Source organism: Triturus cristatus, chromosome 7, assembly GCF_964204655.1.
Source record: "Triturus cristatus chromosome 7, aTriCri1.1, whole genome shotgun sequence".
Classification (NCBI taxonomy): domain Eukaryota; kingdom Metazoa; phylum Chordata; class Amphibia; order Caudata; family Salamandridae; genus Triturus; species Triturus cristatus.
In genome coordinates, this window is record NC_140590.1 from 185,904,454 (window position 1) to 185,916,821 (window position 12,368).

A 12,368-nucleotide genomic window follows, 5' to 3' on the forward strand; every position below is an offset into this window, starting at 1 on the left:
ACACTGCAAGCCTTACACTTGAGGAAAAAAGTTGACCTTGTCCTTAGAAGAGAAGAAGCCCCTGTTGGCCGATGAGAGGAGCCAGCAAAATATTGACTTGATGTCCTAAAAGGCGCCCAAGTGTAATAATAATGGTAGCAGTGATTCAGCAGTGACTAGAATAGGCAAACAAGAAGTCCACATCTTAAAAGACATGACACCAAGTAATGTGGTGGCGTATGACAATGACAAGGGGTTTACAGCTATAAGGTGGCCTTTCGGATACATAGAGACCCAGATGACTAAGGTGGCAGGGGGAAGTTAGCCTGTTGAAACTCATGGCAATTGTTGGGAGAAATACACTTGTTGGCCTAGATTTAGCTGCTCAAGTTAAGTATTCCACTATGAAAGAGGCTCTCCTATGCAAATTTAGTTTAACCCCAGATAATTGTCACCTGAATCTCAGAGATAGCCAGAAGCAAACACACCAGTCTTGGGTGGATTTTTTGGACTCATCTAGAAAGACACTGGATAGTGGGATTAAGTGCAGTAAGGCAAAAGATTATGGTGGGATATATAATTCAATAATGTGGAAACGCGTTTAGTAATTCTTTTGCAGTTACAGCAGCCCATGACAGATTGCGAGTTTAATGTGCATAGAGCGCGTGGGAAAGAAACTGAGCTCTGGTCAGCACCAGAGTGCCCAGAAATGTACCCAAGAATGATCACAAGAAAGGTGGTCCAAGTTCCCCTCCGTAGAGGTAAGGATAGGATAATACAGAAAAGTACCCTAGAGGGTCCTAAAAGAGTTTTGAGGAGAGGTATTCCCAGATCACTTCTAAGAAGAATAGGGGGGGATGGAAAGAAGCCCAAGGCACCATATTCCCAGGCCTGGTATTATGACACAGACAGGGCAGTAGTGGGTGGATTATGTGTGTACCCAGAAGCCACTTACAGGTCAGGACTCCACAGGGGATTGACTAGTATTAGCCTGGGGTAGATTATTCTTATTCTAACACTTCCAGGAAGTCACAGAGTCTCAGTGCTTTTTGGGATACCTGTGCCAGACAGACTATGGTGGTAGAAGGCTGTTTTCCCCAGAACAGTATCTGCCAGGACGAGTTGATAGAGCAGACATACTGATTCCCCTCTGCCTGCATTACCCTTTGTCCATGGTGTCTTTAGAATGGGAATGGGTACTTGCCCAGTAGAGGGTCATTTTCTGTCCCCAGATGCCCATTGACTACATCTATGCCCACACCAGTTAGAAAAGAGCTGGAAGTGGTGGCTGCACCTGGGTACCACAAAACAATGGGGATGAGGTCAACAGAGGATCAAGGGCTACCTGCTTTGAGAGCAGAGCACCCCAAGACTGACCCTGGTGAGACCACTCCTGAACTGAGGGGCTTCCTGCCTTGTCTCAGAGACAAAGGACAGGAGACCTTTCCTAGCAGACCCCTACATGACACAGAGTATATCAACCTTGAGAGGACTGTATGTCCACCCTGGAATTCCTGGACTGCCAGGCACATGCTCAGTCTTGGGGTGTTGATCGTAAACTAAAACACTAGACTCAGGGTGTCACCCCTTGGATGGCAGATGTAAGAGTTAAAGGAAGGTGTCTGCAAAGTGAAGTTGTAGCTACCTACTTTGAGAGAATAGGACCTCAGCAGAAAGTGGGGGACTCCCTGCTAGTCCAACAGTTGGAAGTGAGGTCTACTCAAGGGTCCAAATTATGACCATCCACTCGTCAGTGAATGGCCAGTGGTTGGTTACTGACAGTGACAGCTGTCAGTGGCCTCTGTTGTTGGTTAGCCCTCTGGGCAGAGCTTGCCCTGGGTTGGGAACAGAAATCTGACCTGAGGGGCAGAGTGGGCCACATAACCTTGTTTGCATTGGTGGTATTGTCTGCTTACTAGGAAGCATTTGTGAACAAGATAGGGATAGTTTCTTTACATGTGGGGTCTCAAGGGGAAGAGAACTGTTCCCCAAGTTACTAGGGCATTTGTTGACGGAGGGGTACAGTTAAGTTCAGATGGGCACAGAACAGACTAGTACAACTGCAGAAGTGGCAAAATGCCAATGTTCTATCGCCTAAGCCGGGAAGTCCATCTAGGGACTGACTAGTCTATCCTAGCTCGTGGCTGGGGGTGGCTTGTGTAGGAAATCCACCTTTTTGGTGTGGTTATCCCAGATGTTTCATATTTTGTTTGACCATATCTAATTTCTGGTTTTTAGACTATGAAAACTGGAGCACTGCAGCCCAGTGCTTGGTTATTTGGTTTGATCCCTAACACATGGACAAAGTGGCTGATTGACATATTTAACTTTCTTATAAGGCCATATCATATAATGCGGAAACGCACAGTGGCATGAAAAGTTAACTGTGACCTATGGACTTCAGGACTTATTTTGTGCCATCCACCACTGTGACAAATGAAAACATGTTGAAAACATGTCTTTGAGCCTACCACTGTAGCCTAACAGCTGCTGTGTATAACCTTCAGTAGGGCCTGTTGGAATAACCCCTTTTTGACAGGTAAAACCGCCCTTTTATATATTTGTAACTAACCCCTATGAAGGCCTTGTATCCCAGAAGGAAGGACTTATGGTATTTAAAAGTGGAGAGTGCAGAGAATTAATGTGAACATTTCCACACAGTGACGAGGCACAAAAGGCTAATTTCACTGCGACAGGTCTACTGTCCCATGTAGAAAAGTTGATTAACCTAGTACCACTGGTAACTCAGGAAAGGGGCCTGTTAAAAAATAATTATACAGCTATTTTTAATAGTTCTAAAACATCCAACTCAATGGTGAAGATATCTTTCTAATAAAGATTAAAGAAAGGTAATTAATAAAAAGTTAGATTTACCTGCCTGACCTTTTCAGAAGCCTAATTAGTATTAGTATATGCCAGCTTCCATCCCTTTCTCAACCTTGAATAGGAGTGAATGAGGAATGAAATGCCACTCAGGAGTGAACAACAGATTGACCAGAATTGGCAAAGATGACTCCTCTGTGATCAACAGAATTTTCAGAGTAGGGGTTGTGGACCTCCGTTTGATAGCACAGTGTCAAATCCTGCTTGTCAGGTCGGTTGAGCCAAATTAAATACTTGGGGCCACTTGAAAGGGAGAGTTAAGGATGGCAAGACAATTCTTGCGTATTGCATTCCCTTGATTTGGTGTCAGATGTGGGAGGATGGTAGGGTTACCGTTTGCACTCCCCACTCATGCCCCCGTCCCAAAACCCCAAGTTTAGTGTGGTCGAAGACCTACGTCATCTTGAATTTGTCCCACTCATTGCATGTTGGGCCTGTTTCAATTAAGGCAAAAATGGATGTATGCAAAAGTTGGTAGGTCAGTGTCGGGGAACTTTCACTTCATTGGTCAGAAAGAAACTAGGAGTGTCTTAGGGTGTATCCCACATAGAGGCTGGTGAACTCTACAACATTGGGCCCTCAGACAGCCTTCTTCAGAACACTTCTGGACCTGCAGAAGAACTGAAGATAACTAGACCTGCTACCTTTGACCTGAGAGGAGCAGTGAAGAACTAGACCTGCTCCCTCTTGTACCTAGTATAAAGATTGGACTCCAAGGGTCAGTTGGCTGCCCTCCTGTGTGGCCACAGGGAGACAATGAGCTGCAAGAGGCCTTTTCCCAAAATTACCCATCTGACCAATGCCAACTGGACCTGGACTGAATCCTGCTGATGGCCTCTGCCTGACACCCTGTGAGTCTGCAAGTACCTCCAATGAAATGCTGTGGGTCTTTAGAAGTGTACTACTGTGGTTTTTTGGAGCACCAGAAGAAAGTTTTGGAAAATGTTAAAACATTTCCTGCAGGCCAGTGGGATGTGGAAACATTTTTTGAACCTTTCTTTCAGACTTTCAACAGGACCAATCCACTTAGGGGTATATTCACAAGAATGTGTGCTAAACATCACCAAAAAATGTTAACGCAACTTTCCACATCACAGCCTATCACCGGAAAATAACCCTGTGTCAACGTGGAATTAACAACAAGGTGGCCCCATGCGATAGTTTGCCGAAACCACGGCCAATGCCTGCGATACAACCACCTCGACAGAGATAAAAACACAAACCCCAACGCCAAAAATCCTGCGGTGGGCTAAAGCGTGATGAGGAAATCAGCGATAACCAGCACCAGGCCTACAACACACACCTGGCAGGCAGGAAAAGTCACCATAAAAGTAAAAAAACACCCGAGTACAAAGTGACCAACACCCAAGCACCATGGAGGCAGCTGAAGCAGGCACAGAGGATGAGCGCAACACCACAAGCACACCGGACGACCAGCCCGGGACCTCGGGGACAGGGAAGGGCAAGGACAAGAAGAAGAGGAAGATGAAGTTCAGTCCGCAGGCGAACAGGATCATAGTCACGGAGGTGATGGAACACCATCAACAACTGTTCGTCACCTCCAACGTGTCAATGGGCACCAAAAATGGAATATGGAGGGACATCGTGGACAAGGTGAATGCCGTCGGAGAGCACAAGAAGATAATGGACGAGGTCAAGAGGCGATGGAATGACATCAAGCAAAAGACCAAGGAAAAACTCCCAACCAACCAGAAGGCAGCAATGCAGACTGGAGGTGGGGGCCCAGCGTCACAGTTCATGCTGGATGACATGGAGGAGCTGGTGTCGACAGTCATCTGTGTGGATACTGTGGCCGGAGTGGGGGGACCGGACACTGGTCGACAGGACACAACACAACCGCAACAGGGTGAGTGACCACCAGGTACTGGGAGGATGGGTGGAGATGGCCACAATGGCACACATGCACAATCAAGTAGGGCACAGTGCACACCCTCAAAGACTGTGGGTCATCTCCCAGATCTATAGACCGTCACAATGTATAATGCCATGCTGACTGATTGTCAAGATGTACAATGCGACTACATACATGTGGACACATTGCAATACACCATCTCCCCTTCACATTACAGGGCCACCGCCAAGACTCCCTGTAGAGCAGTCCCAGCCACACTTCACTAATTACGAGGAGGACAACCCCAGCATCGATGCACAAGCCCTCCTAGACAAATTTAGTTTAACCCCAGATAATTGTCACCTGAATCTCAGAGATAGCCAGAAGCAAACACACCAGTCTTGGGTGGATTTTTTGGACTCATCTAGAAAGACACTGGATAGTGGGATTAAGTGCAGTAAGGCAAAAGATTATGGTGGGATATATAATTCAATAATGTGGAAACGCGTTTAGTAATTCTTTTGCAGTTACAGCAGCCCATGACAGATTGCGAGTTTAATGTGCATAGAGCGCGTGGGAAAGAAACTGAGCTCTGGTCAGCACCAGAGTGCCCAGAAATGTACCCAAGAATGATCACAAGAAAGGTGGTCCAAGTTCCCCTCCGTAGAGGTAAGGATAGGATAATACAGAAAAGTACCCTAGAGGGTCCTAAAAGAGTTTTGAGGAGAGGTATTCCCAGATCACTTCTAAGAAGAATAGGGGGGGATGGAAAGAAGCCCAAGGCACCATATTCCCAGGCCTGGTATTATGACACAGACAGGGCAGTAGTGGGTGGATTATGTGTGTACCCAGAAGCCACTTACAGGTCAGGACTCCACAGGGGATTGACTAGTATTAGCCTGGAGTGCATTATTCTTATTCTAACACTTCCAGGAAGTCACAGAGTCTCAGTGCTTTTTGGGATACCTGTGCCAGACAGACTATGGTGGTAGAAGGCTGTTTTCCCCAGAACAGTATCTGCCAGGACGAGTTGATAGAGCAGACATACTGATTCCCCTCTGCCTGCATTACCCTTTGTCCATGGTGTCTTTAGAATGGGAATGGGTACTTGCCCAGTAGAGGGTCATTTTCTGTCCCCAGATGCCCATTGACTACATCTATGCCCACACCAGTTAGAAAAGAGCTGGAAGTGGTGGCTGCACCTGGGTACCACAAAACAATGGGGATGAGGTCAACAGAGGATCAAGGGCTACCTGCTTTGAGAGCAGAGCACCCCAAGACTGACCCTGGTGAGACCACTCCTGAACTGAGGGGCTTCCTGCCTTGTCTCAGAGACAAAGGACAGGAGACCTTTCCTAGCAGACCCCTACATGACACAGAGTATATCAACCTTGAGAGGACTGTATGTCCACCCTGGAATTCCTGGACTGCCAGGCACATGCTCAGTCTTGGGGTGTTGATCGTAAACTAAAACACTAGACTCAGGGTGTCACCCCTCGGATGGCAGATGTAAGAGTTAAAGGAAGGTGTCTGCAAAGTGAAGTTGTAGCTACCTACTTTGAGAGAATAGGACCTCAGCAGAAAGTGGGGGACTCCCTGCTAGTCCAACAGTTGGAAGTGAGGTCTACTCAAGGGTCCAAATTATGACCATCCACTCGTCAGTGAATGGCCAGTGGTTGGTTACTGACAGTGACAGCTGTCAGTGGCCTCTGTTGTTGGTTAGCCCTCTGGGCAGAGCTTGCCCTGGGTTGGGAACAGAAATCTGACCTGAGGGGCAGAGTGGGCCACATAACCTTGTTTGCATTGGTGGTATTGTCTGCTTACTAGGATGCATTTGTGAACAAGATAGGGATAGTTTCTTTACATGTGGGGTCTCAAGGCGAAGAGAACTGTTCCCCAAGTTACTAGGGCATTTGTTGACGGAGGGGTACAGTTAAGTTCAGATGGGCACAGAACAGACTAGTACAACTGCAGAAGTGGCAAAATGCCAATGTTCTATCGCCTAAGCCGGGAAGTCCATCTAGGGACTGACTAGTCTATCCTAGCTCGTGGCTGGGGGTGGCTTGTGTAGGAAATCCACCTTTTTGGTGTGGTTATCCCAGATGTTTCATATTTTGTTTGACCATATCTAATTTCTGGTTTTTAGACTATGAAAACTGGAGCACTGCAGCCCAGTGCTTGGTTATTTGGTTTGATCCCCAACACATGGACAAAGTGGCTGATTGACATATTTAACTTTCTTATAAGGCCATATCATATAATGCGGAAACGCACAGTGGCATGAAAAGTTAACTGTGACCTATGGACTTCAGGACTTATTTTGTGCCATCCACCACTGTGACAAATGAAAACATGTTGAAAACATGTCTTTGAGCCTACCACTGTAGCCTAACAGCTGCTGTGTATAACCTTCAGTAGGGCCTGTTGGAATAACCCCTTTTTGACAGGTAAATCCGCCCTTTTATATATTTGTAACTAACCCCTATGAAGGCCTTGTATCCCAGAAGGAAGGACTTATGGTATTTAAAAGTGGAGAGTGCAGAGAATTAATGTGAACATTTCCACACAGTGACGAGGCACAAAAGGCTAATTTCACTGCGACAGGTCTAGCTGTCCCATGTAGAAAAGTTGATTAACCTAGTACCACTGGTAACTCAGGAAAGGGGCCTGTTAAAAAATAATTATACAGCTATTTTTAATAGTTCTAAAACATCCAACTCAATGGTGAAGATATCTTTCTAATAAAGATTAAAGAAAGGTAATTAATAAAAAGTTAGATTTACCTGCCTGACCTTTTCAGAAGCCTAATTAGTATTAGTATATGCCAGCTTCCATCCCTTTCTCAACCTTGAATAGGAGTGAATGAGGAATGAAATGCCACTCAGGAGTGAACAACAGATTGACCAGAATTGGCAAAGATGACTCCTCTGTGATCAACAGAATTTTCAGAGTAGGGGTTGTGGACCTCCGTTTGATAGCACAGTGTCAAATCCTGCTTGTCAGGTCGGTTGAGCCAAATTAAATACTTGGGGCCACTTGAAAGGGAGAGTTAAGGATGGCAAGACAATTCTTGCGTATTGCATTCCCTTGATTTGGTGTCAGATGTGGGAGGATGGTAGGGTTACCGTTTGCACTCCCCACTCATGCCCCCGTCCCAAAACCCCAAGTTTAGTGTGGTCGAAGACCTACGTCATCTTGAATTTGTCCCACTCATTGCATGTTGGGCCTGTTTCAATTAAGGCAAAAATGGATGTATGCAAAAGTTGGTAGGTCAGTGTCGGGGAACTTTCACTTCATTGGTCAGAAAGAAACTAGGAGTGTCTTAGGGTGTATCCCACATAGAGGCTGGTGAACTCTACAACATTGGGCCCTCAGACAGCCTTCTTCAGAACACTTCTGGACCTGCAGAAGAACTGAAGATAACTAGACCTGCTACCTTTGACCTGAGAGGAGCAGTGAAGAACTAGACCTGCTCCCTCTTGTACCTAGTATAAAGATTGGACTCCAAGGGTCAGTTGGCTGCCCTCCTGTGTGGCCACAGGGAGACAATGAGCTGCAAGAGGCCTTTTCCCAAAATTACCCATCTGACCAATGCCAACTGGACCTGGACTGAATCCTGCTGATGGCCTCTGCCTGACACCCTGTGAGTCTGCAAGTACCTCCAATGAAATGCTGTGGGTCTTTAGAAGTGTACTACTGTGGTTTTTTTGAGCACCAGAAGAAAGTTTTGGAAAATGTTAAAACATTTCCTGCAGGCCAGTGGGATGTGGAAACATTTTTTGAACCTTTCTTTCAGACTTTCAACAGGACCAATCCACTTAGGGGTATATTCACAAGAATGTGTGCTAAACATCACCAAAAAATGTTAACGCAACTTTCCACATCACAGCCTATCACGGGAAAATAACCCTGTGTCAACGTGGAATTAACAACAAGGTGGCCCCATGCGATAGTTTGCCGAAACCACGGCCAATGCCTGCGATACAACCACCTCGACAGAGATAAAAACACAAACCCCAACGCCAAAAATCCTGCGGTGGGCTAAAGCGTGATGAGGAAATCAGCGATAACCAGCACCAGGCCTACAACACACACCTGGCAGGCAGGAAAAATCACCATAAAAGTAAAAAAACACCCGAGTACAAAGTGACCAACACCCAAGCACCATGGAGGCAGCTGAAGCAGGCACAGAGGATGAGCGCAACACCACAAGCACACCGGACGACCAGCCCGGGACCTCGGGGACAGGGAAGGGCAAGGACAAGAAGAAGAGGAAGATGAAGTTCAGTCCGCAGGCGAACAGGATCATAGTCACGGAGGTGATGGAACACCATCAACAACTGTTCGTCACCTCCAACGTGTCAATGGGCACCAAAAATGGAATATGGAGGGACATCGTGGACAAGGTGAATGCCGTCGGAGAGCACAAGAAGATAATGGACGAGGTCAAGAGGCGATGGAATGACATCAAGCAAAAGACCAAGGAAAAACTCCCAACCAACCAGAAGGCAGCAATGCAGACTGGAGGTGGGGGCCCAGCGTCACAGTTCATGCTGGATGACATGGAGGAGCTGGTGTCGACAGTCATCTGTGTGGATACTGTGGCCGGAGTGGGGCGACCGGACACTGGTCGACAGGACACAACACAACCGCAACAGGGTGAGTGACCACCAGGTACTGGGAGGATGGGTGGAGATGGCCACAATGGCACACATGCACAATCAAGTAGGGCACAGTGCACACCCTCAAAGACTGTGGGTCATCTCCCAGATCTATAGACCGTCACAATGTACAATGCCATGCTGACTGATTGTCAAGATGTACAATGCGACTACATACATGTGGACACATTGCAATACACCATCTCCCCTTCACATTACAGGGCCACCGCCAACACTCCCTGCAGAGCAGTCCCAGCCACACTTCACTAATTACGAGGAGGACAACCCCAGCATCGATGCACAAGCCCTCCTAGACATCATTGACATCATCTGCGACTCACCTCCAGGATCAGGGCTGCCCAGCTGCATCGAGGAGACCCCACCCACCACCCAAACCACCCAGCAGGAGGCACACACGGCCCCAGCAGTCTCCCACGACCCCCAAGAACAACACACGGCCTTCCCACGCCGTGTGTTGGAGGACCAGAGGGTGACGGCTGAGCAGGTGCTGGTGGGGTTCGACCTCATGGCTACCAAACTGAACACCATCCATGGGTGTCTAGGCCCGCTCCATGGTCGCCAATGAGCCCTGACTGACATCGCTGGAGTCCTGACGCGGAAAGAAGAACACCTGTCCGCTCAGAGGGGCTCCAGTGATACCAGCCATGAGCTGGCACACATGCGGTGGCTCTTGGAGGACTTGGTGCGGATGGAGGCGGAAAGGATGGCAGCCACTGCTACACACCAGCGAAATGTAGCTGGGATCTACCATGCCCTGCCGATCCTAGTCATGGTATTGGTTCCACAAGGCGTGGCGATGATGAATGCTGCTGGCCCCACACCATCCACATCTCCACCCCCTGGTGTGCCATTGCTTCACAGTGCGACAGACGTATCCACTCCAGCACCTAATGTGTCAGTGACAAACAGTGCCTCAGCCGGTACTGCAACACCCACAGGTGGGGCAGAGCACACATCCGGGGGCGAGGATGAGGATGGGTTTGTGATCAGGAGGCACTAGCATTCATTTCCGCCAACTGGCCTGTTTCTGCTTGGTGCCGCACATGGCCCCATGACCTTCCACTGACACCCGATGCACTCTGATGCACTCACTTTGGACAGCGACATGGACTGTCATCTTGTTTGATGACCAATGACACAGCGACCAGACTGCAGACTCTACCCTTCCTCTTCCACAGTACTTGTCATGCCCGGATGGACTCTGGCTGGCCCTCCACGGGCCCATATTGTGTAGTGTGCTCGGCATTGCCCTGTACCGCTCCAGCTGCTGAACTGCACTGGATGTGCAATAAACATCCAGTGACGCACTGCTGTGTTATGTCTTTCATCATTCATGTATGAATGTGTGGATGAATGTAAGGACAGTGATTTGCCTTGCGTCAATGATGCTCATCCTGTGGGATGCCAGTCAGAGGGTGCTACATTACATATTGTGTACCGAGTGCCATGGACACTACAACAGGGACACACGCATCAGACACTTCCATGTCCGGACATGGACTGAACCACGTCCAGAGCTCACGAGTTATTGTTGCAAGACCTGCGCTGGTCCGGCGTACGGCAGGCCAGACCACTCCGCTTACGCTCCGAGGGGAGGACCCTCATTGCTACCCGTCACAGGCGTACTCGCTGGTGGTGTGCATGTCACTGGTCTAGTTGTCAGCATGACACAGCCACTCCCTGAGGGCAGGTTTGCACGCACACCGATCCAGCACAGGCGATGTGACTCCACCAACATAAGGGGCCGACAATGTCACATTCCCCTATGCCGTTGGTGACTTCATGACAGACGCTCCACGGTTCTCAATCATAAAGCGCCCATTAGTTGTTGCGCACAAGGTTAGTGGCACCCGAGGCCTTGCAGCCATCACACGCCTACCACCAGGTGGCACTGACTGGGGTTGCACAGGGTTAGTGGCACCCGGAGCATTGCAGCTGGCACAGGCACCCCGCCACGGGATGGTGACTTTGGGTGCACCGAGGTAGTGGCACCTTAAGCTGCTGATCGGGTGTGCAGCCTGCGATGAGGCCAGGTGCACTGGTATGTCCTCTGCCATGGAGTAATCAAGACCCAGCACCAACGTGAGACCTGGTGGCCTGCAGAGTGGGGCTGCATAGTGTGTAGGGTGCCATGTCCGCAGGCCCCGGGCTAGTGGCTTGCAGCGGCATGTGGTGGGACCTCCTGTCTGCACGCCAGTGGCGGAAGGTGAGAAGTGCGGCCTGGGTATGCATGGGCAGGCAGATGATGTTGCCTTGTGCAATTGTGTGTACTTGGCCAATCATGTATCTGGACTCTGTTTCAGATGACAGGTCTGTCTCAGATGTGTGACCTGGTGAACTGCTATACGTACCGGCAAGTGGTTGGAGACACACCAGTGGCAGCAGGTGAGCAGTGTGGCCTGGGTGCGCAGGGGCGGCACTCTCTCTCTTTCTCTCTCCCCCTCTCCTTCTCTCTCTCTCCCCCTCTCTTCTTCTCTCTCTCTCTCCCCCTCTCTTCTTCTCTCTCTCTCTCTCTCCCTCTCGCTATCCTTCGCTCTCGCTCTGTCCTTTGATGTGTGCAGGACACACCTTCTCATCATGATTTTTGTCTTGCAGGCTGTGACCTACAGATTGTCCCAAGGCGAGCCGCCGTGTGACTTTATTGCATTTCAGTGTTCATTTTAATAAAGTTTCATTTGTTACTTCGAAAGTGAATGGGTGATGCTCATATTTGTGACAACACATGCATGTCACCAGTTGTGATTGTGCGACATCAAGCAGATTATTTTGTACATGTTTAGGTGTAGCTGATGTGGCATGTCTTTGGTTAGGGGGTACAGGGGAGGGGTGTCCTGGGGGTGGTGGCGGTGGGTGTTGTTGCCCTTTTGGCTGTGGGCCTTCCCAAACTTGCTCGTGAAAATCTGATGCAATACATAGCAACAGTTGCCCACAGGGTCTGACTGTGGAGCTTGCCCTGAACTCAACCAATGTCC